Source organism: Papaver somniferum, chromosome 9, assembly GCF_003573695.1.
Source record: "Papaver somniferum cultivar HN1 chromosome 9, ASM357369v1, whole genome shotgun sequence".
Classification (NCBI taxonomy): Eukaryota; Viridiplantae; Streptophyta; class Magnoliopsida; order Ranunculales; family Papaveraceae; genus Papaver; species Papaver somniferum.
Window position 1 is genome coordinate 10,361,564 of NC_039366.1, and position 8,058 is coordinate 10,369,621.

The window sequence follows — 8,058 nt, forward strand, 5'->3', positions numbered from 1 at the left end:
AGAGGGTTCCTGATGATCGAGTGGTTCCGCTTGTGGATACACGCTTTCGGGGTAGGGCTGCTGTTTGGTGGCGTCAACTGAAAGCTTCCCGGATTCAAAAAGGTAAAACTCCTATTTCTTCCTGGGCAAGGCTTGAAAAGTGTATGCGTTCAGCCTTTTTGCCATTTAACTATACCAGAGAACTGTATATTCGTTTACAAAACCTTCGTCAGGGTTTTCGTTCCATTGATGAATATACAAAAGAGTTCTATGATTTGGTCACTCGGTCAGGTATTACAGACACCGATGATCAGCTTGTCTCCCGCTATATTGGTGGTCTACGTGAGACTTTCCAAGACACACTAAATATGTTTGATTATTTTTCTGTGTCTGAGGTTCACCAACGAGCTCTGCGTTTGGAAAAACAATTATCCCGTAAGTCATTTAGAGCAGCTGTTGGCCGCCCTACTATTACTCCTTCACAGATTGCTTCCGCTCAACAGAATGTTAGTACGTCTCAAAGGCCTGGTCCTAAATGCTACCGATGTGGTGATCCTGGTCACTTGGCAAACGATTGTCGTAAGGCTGGTCGACCTAGCGAAGCTTTACTTGTAGAGCCTACTGCTGCTGATGATGTCTTTGCTGATGCGGAGGAGACATCAACTGAGTTCGATGAAGTATTTCTGCCAGGAGACCAAGGTGACTGCTTGATGATTTCTCGACCATCGTTCCTGACGCCGAAGGTTGACACTGACGAGTCATGGCTCAGAAAGAACATCTTCCAGACAACGTGCACCATAGAAGGAAAAGTCTGTCGAATGATCATTGACTCAGGCAGCTGTGAGAACGTGGTGTCTGAAGAGGCTGTGAGAAAACTCAAGTTATCGACAGAGAAACATCCTAGTCCGTACTCTCTTCACTGGCTGAGTAAAGGTTCGGAGGTAACTATTTCCAAACGTTGTCTTGTGAAGTTTTCCATTGGTTCTGTATACGAGGATGCTTTGTGGTGTGAGTCGTGGTTATGGATGCTTGTCATCTGCTATTGGGACGACCTTGGCAATACGACAGGGAGGTAATTCACAATGGTAAACTAAACACATATTCATTCTTGTTCAAATCGACTCGCGTCACGTTAGTCCTGCCAAGGAAACTGTGCACAAACCACTCTCTAATCTGGCTTCCAATTTTCTGTCTTGGCGTACGTTTGAGACCGAGATGAGATGAGGGTATTGTGTTCATCCTGTGTGGCCTTTCTCTTGCATCTGCGTCGCTGTGGCGGTTCCGTCATGTATCCAGGGAGTATTATCGGACTTTGCAGACATTTTTCCGTTGACCTTCCGGATGGGTTGCCTCCATCTCGAGCTATTCAGCACCGGATAGACTTAGTACCAGGATCGGTTCTCCCTAATCGAGCTCATTACCGTATGAGCCCAAGAGAACACGAGGAACTACAACGTCAGGTAGGGGAGTTGTTAGCCAAGGGTCTCATCAGGGAGAGTCTTAGTCCTTGTGCAGTTCCGGCGTTACTCATTCCTAAGAAGGACGGTTCATGGCGCATGTGTGTGGACAGTCGTGCTATTAATAAGATTACGGTGAAGTATCGTTTTCCCATCCCTCGTCTGGATGATATCCTGGACCAGCTTCATGGTGCTACGATTTTTAGCAAATTGGATTTGCGTAGTGGCTACCATCAGATTCGTATACGGCCTGGAGATGAGTGGGAAGACCGCTTTTAAAACTAGGGAAGGACTTTATGAATGGTTGGTGATGCCGTTTGGTCTCTCCAATGCTCCGAGTACGTTTATGCGTGTCATGAATGAAGTATTAAAACCATTCTTGGTCTTACGCCAGCAAAATTTCTTTGCCGCTACAAAGAAGTGTGTCTTCGGTACAGATCGCATTTTGTTTCTTGGATACGTCATATCCAAGGATGGTATTTCCGTGGATGAATCGAAGGTTGATGCTGTGCGTACTTGGCCTTGTCCGCAAACAATCCATGAGGCCAGGAGTTTTCATGGGTTCGCATCCTTTTATAGAAGGTTTATTCCCCACTTTAGCACTATTGCAGCAGCAATCACCGATTGCATGAAGAATGGCAAGTTTTCTTGGACAGATGCAGCTACAGCAAGCTTCCTCTTACTGAAGGAGAAGCTTTGTTCTGCCCCTATTGTCGTTACCAAATTTTTCTTTACCATTTGAGGTTCATACAGACGCCTCTAAGGTTGGTATAGGTGCAGTCCTCAGCCAATCCAGCAAACCGATCGCATTTTTTAGTGAGAAATTAAATGGCGCTAAGCGTAATTACAGCACGTATGAACTAGAGTTTTATGCCATCATCCAAACCCTTAAGCACTGGCGTCATTATTTGATTCATTCTGAATTTGTGTTGTTTACTGACCATGATGCTCTCAAGCACATCGGCAATCAAGACAAGATGAATGCACGACAGTTAAATGGGCTAATTATCTACAAGATTTCACATTTGTCCTCAACACAAGGCTGGAACTCAGAACCGTGTGGCTGATGGTCTCAGTCGTCGACGAAGTCTGCTAACGTCACTACGGACGGAGGTCTTGGGTTTGGAATCGTTTGCTGATTTATACAAGACTGACCCCTATTTTGGTTCAATTCTGGACGCTGTGCATGCTGGCAACAGTACCCAGTTCTCGCTGTTGGATGGTTTTCTCTTCAAGGGAACTCGACTTTGCATTCCTGACTGTAGCTGGCGTTTACGTATCATTCAAGAACTGCATAACGAGGGTCACTTTGGTCGTGACAAGACCTTCCAGTTGGTTTCAACATCATACTTTTGGCCGCGCTTGTTTAAAGAGGTACAACGTTTCGTTTCTCGTTGTCATATCTGTCAGGTATCTAAAGGTTCTACGACAAATGCTGGTCTTTATATGCCATTACCAATTCCGTCTAAGCCTTGGACTGATATTAGTATGGACTTTGTTGTGGGTTTGCCTCGCACTCAACATGGATGGATTCTATTTTTGTCGTCGTTGACAGATTTTCCAAAATGGCGCACTTTATAGCTTGCAAAAAAACTACGGATGCAGTTCATGTGGCATTTTTGTTTTTTCAACACGTGTATCGTCTTCATGGTCTCCCAGAGTCCATTGTATCGGACCGTGATTCTAAATTTCTTAGTCATTTCTGGAGGTCTCTTTGGAAATTATTGCGTACGGAGTTGAAATTCAGCAGTGCTTATCACCCTCAAACGGATGGGCAGACAGAGGTTGTTAACCGATCTCTTGGGAACATACTTCGCAGCCTGGTGGGTTCTCACACTAAACAATGGGACAGCATTTGTTTCAAGCAGAATTTGCCTTCAACAGAGCCATTCATAAGAGCACCGGGTTTAGCCCTTTCCAAGTGGTCTGTGGATTTAATCCGCGTTCACCCCTTGATCTTGCGCCTGTGCCAGATTTGCAACGAGTACATGCCACTGCTGATGAGTTGGTGCATCACTTACAGCAGATACATGACGAAGCTGCTCAAAACTTGGTGGCGTCCTCTACGAAGTACAAAACGGCTGCCGATAAGCATCGTCGTCACGTTGAATTTGAGGTAGGTGATTTCGTTTGGGCTGTACTTATTAAGGAACGTTTCTCTACGGGCACATACAACAAATTGGGTCCTCGCAAGATTGGTCCGTTTGAAATTATTGAGAAGATCAATCCTAATGCTTACCGTTTGCGACTTCCCAGTCATATTCATACTGCTGATGTGTTCAATGTCCGTCATCTCATTCCCTACCACGGCGACTTGTCTGATGATGATTTTTCTACCCTGCCTAATTCGGGGGCGAATTTCCTCTTTCACGGGGAGAATGATGTAGTGCAAGATATGGCAGAATCCTACTTGGAAGGAAGGGATCGACGAAAGAATATCCGTTAAATATTTTCCTATTTATTATTTTTGTTAGGAAATAAGAGATATCTTGCTAGTATTGGCATGATATTATATTTAGTAGGATTTCCTCTTTATTAGCATTAATCATAAAAGATATTGGCATATCCCATAAGGCCTATATATGGCCACGTTTGTAAGGAAGATCGGCAGATTTTGAGAAAAGAAAACTCTTCCTTTGAGAAGTTTATTCATTGTGTGATTTCTAGTACTAACATTCTACACCAGATATGCAAAGAATCAATCATGGAAGCAAGTGAAAGCTTTACATAGCACTGGAAGAACAAATAGAAGACTTGCTTGGAATTGGGTTTAGCAACGTTCTCGAGTATCCTGCTGGATGCAGACTTAGCTTAAAATTCGCTTCTGATTGTCGTTCCAGACTCCAAATTTCAAACTCCAATTTATCTGCATTAGGGGCACAGGAATTAAAAATTAAATTTGGAAGTGATTTTGGTAGTAGTTGTTTGATACTACTCAAAAAAAAAACCCAATTTCGGAGTTTGTTCATATCCAGATCAACGCTTGTCATCCCTCCTTGGTACGTGAGACACAAACCCATATTCCATTTATAACTCATCGGTGAAATGGTAGGGATGAAGATGAAGCGGAGATATTTATAGGTATGTGCCGCCGTAAATGGGATTTGAGATTTGTAGTTGCTTTTGCGAGTAAAGGTAACCCTAACGCTAAATAGAGAAACACAATGTGACCCATGAGGCAAAGCACGGTATTAGCTTAAATCCTATGTCTATTTAAGAGTTAATAACTAGGAGGCTTGAATAAAGAGGCCCTAAAACTAGATTTAAACACAACAAAATCCCCCTAATTATAACAGATTGTATAGGAATCCTAGTTTTCAAAACACATGCGTTCCCATTATGCAGAGAAATGAAATTTAAACCCAAAACATACACAAAAATGCACTTAAGATCCAAGCATTCCATACAAGAATTATGTCGTTCTTGGTACTCAAGTTTTGTCTGGCTTTTGAGTTTAGTATAACATTTGTCCAGCTTGGTATTTGGTACCTGAAATAAAGGTTAACCTTAGTTGACTAGGTTAAGTCAAATTTTAGTTTAATTAAAATCAATACTTCTGTGTAAATTTTCTCAGTCGTTCATCTTACAGGACCGGCTATAAATATTTATCCAAATAATATGAAAACCCTTCTTTCTTCTTCGTTTCCTTATTTCCCAGAATCTCCGCCGAAAGACATTCACCATTTTTTTCCTTCTTCGGATAAACATTACAGGTGGTACTGGTCCTGTTGAGCTTTCCGGCGATCAAAGATTTCGCAACATACGTCTAAACCTACACCAAATACTAACAGATTTACTTAAAGGATCAGTTTGATCATTCTCCTAAGATCTTTTCTCAATCGAAATTGATTAGGGTTGTAAATCGTTCAATTTGGTGTTGATTGAACAGCTGATAAATGAAGAACTTAAAATTGCTAATTACTCAAAACTACGATCTGGAATTGAGAATTAGGTTTACTTTATATGTTAATAGATATATCAAAAGGGTTTCCTGTAAACCAGACATTTTTGACGAAATATGTGTAAATTAGAGGAATTGAATTGTCTGATCAAAGATTTGGGGTTCTGAAAAATCAATTATTGGTGTTTTGGTGTATAGCTTTATACATATTTGGCGGTTCCGTTCGTATAGCTCAACTTCTGTCTTGATGGAATACAAATTAATCAATTTGCAGATGAATATTAGCCATGGAATGCGAAAACAATGGGTAAGTTGTACTTTGTTTCCAATTTAAGTTTTAGGTATTCAACTACTTTGTTCATGAATGGGATTTCAGAATTTTTTTGGGGGGATTTCTGTTTTAGGGGTTGTAGGAATGGCCCGAATGGGTATGGAGTGGAGTCTATGATTAATGGAGACCAGGAGTTGATGACCTCATGCAATGGTGGTGGTGGGACTGACTGACTACTGCAACAAATTTTGGGGGATTAATTTTGGACTGACTGCTGCAACATATGTTCATCAATGGAGTTTGGGTTTCTGCAGATGGAGGGGGAAGAGGACAGAACAGACTTAGGTTACATCGGGGCCATAGGATTAATTATTTTTAGCAAAGCCGTTGGATCTGAGTCTATTTCAGGGGAAAATTATAATCTCAACTGGGTGGACTTTGGGTAAAGGAAAGAAGAAATCTTTAGGGAGGAGGATTAAGCATGCAGGGTGCCACTATCAGGTAATTTTTCTTCATTTCTACATTTTGTGCTTGTAGTTGGATTTATAACTTCCAAACCAAAAAAACTTGGCATTGACCATTTTCATGTCTTCGTTTCGGTATGAAGAAGTTGCATACTTTGAGCATTCCAGCATTACAAAGCTAAGAGAATTTGCTAAGATCATTTCTCCACAGCAAGTTATCCCAAGTGTGAATAATGACGGTCCTCAGTCTACAGATTCCATGATTGCTTTACTCATTTCCTGATCTAATGACTTGCATCACCCCAAATGAAGAAAAGGTCTTTGTTTCTAACATTTCTATTGTACCCACATATGATTGTTGTTAAATAGTGGTCTTTTATATACACTCCAGGGAACAAACGTGTCAACAGCTTTGGGAAACTATAAGATCGAATGTGCAGTCTTTTTCCTCTACACCATGTCGTATGTGTGACAGCTTTCTATACAACCATCGAACAATTGAAAAGCTGTGATTATTTTGTTCGGTATTTAGTAAAGTTAGTAAACAGACTCTCATAATGATGATCCATTGCAAACCGCAAACGGCATACTAGATGATAAGTTGTTATTTGCCTTTTTGTTAATCTTGTTTTCTTTAATCAGATATATTTGCTGATATTGATGTTTTATTTGTTAAATTTTAAATCTGTGAAAGTTGCATTGAGTATGAATTAATTTAAGAATGATTAGTATGCTTTCAAGTTACGTAACCGTACTGCACTTGAGGAAGTAGTTCAATGAATCAAAAGAGCAAACGTTGCAAAATTTGAAGGTGCAAAAACTGCTGGCTGCTTACAAAACTATGCATCTGAAATGGTTTAGTTCGGAATTCGCTCAAGTTACAAATAGCTAACTTGCAAATAAATGGATCAATTTCTTAATTAGATGAATGGCCAACAGAGTCTCATCACTAGCACACTGGTCTTACTCTTACCACCAGGTACAATGAGGAGGTGGTAGAACCTGTTGAACCATCTACTGTTCTACCACCTTCTCTAGTATGCTATTTCATTTAGTGGCTTCCATTTGGAATGGATGATCATTTCACTAATTGCTAATGACCTACTTTTCACTAGGAAGTTCAGTTTGAGGACAATTTCTTTCTCCAAAAAGTAAGTAGGTGACTTACTGAGTCAATGAGCAGTGAAACAGTGAGTCATAAAATCAACATTTGCGGATTATGTTTATGAGTGAATCTGTCACCCTATTGCAAAACGTTTATGTTTATGACTCACTATTTCACCTACTAGAGTCATTTTCAGCTACAGATTTTTACTTTTTGCGACTCCATATCCGCTTCCATGTTACTCTTCCTATTTACAGTAGCATCATTATACAAAAAAGTTGAAATATCATTCAGAATAGCTTTGGTTCTCTAGTCATAAGTAGATGTTTTGTTGTTCCTGCACGATATGGAGTCCAGAGCAAACATACTTACTGCACTTGAGGAAGTAATTCAAAAATCAGAAGAGCAAACGTCGCAAAATTTGAAGGAGCAAAACTGCTGGCTGGTTACAAAACTATGCATCTGAAATGGTTTCGTTCAGAATTTGCTTAAGTTACAAATAGCTAACTTGCAAATAAATGGATCAATTTTTACATGAGCTGAATGGCCAACAGAGTCTCATGACTAGCACACTGGTCTTACTCTTGCCACCAGGTTACAGGTACAATGAGGAAACTGTTGAACCGTCTACGCTGTTTCATCTTCCGTTTCGATTGGATGATCATTTTACTAATTACTATCATACCAAGCTACACTTTTCTTTGTACCATGAATGCTAATAAATCACTTGGATTATTCAACAACAGCTTTCCATTCTCTGATCAGGATAATTCCTAACATGAATATGTTGTTGTCCATTCAGTATTGTTGCGCCTTAGCAATTAAAATGAGGGATCAAAGACTAATTTGGAGCAGCAACAATAGAAATGGAAAATGAAAAC

At 40.3% G+C, this 8,058-nt stretch overlaps 1 long non-coding RNA gene across 1 annotated transcript; it reads left to right on the plus strand.

The window, feature by feature from the left end:
* Window positions 1–5,067: 5,067 nt before the first annotated feature.
* LOC113309291 lies at window positions 5,068–6,649 on the plus strand. Its single transcript, XR_003340500.1, has 3 exons — window positions 5,068–5,644; window positions 5,742–6,109; window positions 6,216–6,649. It is a non-coding gene; the product is annotated as an uncharacterized LOC113309291 (long non-coding RNA).
* Window positions 6,650–8,058: the final 1,409 nt, after the last annotated feature.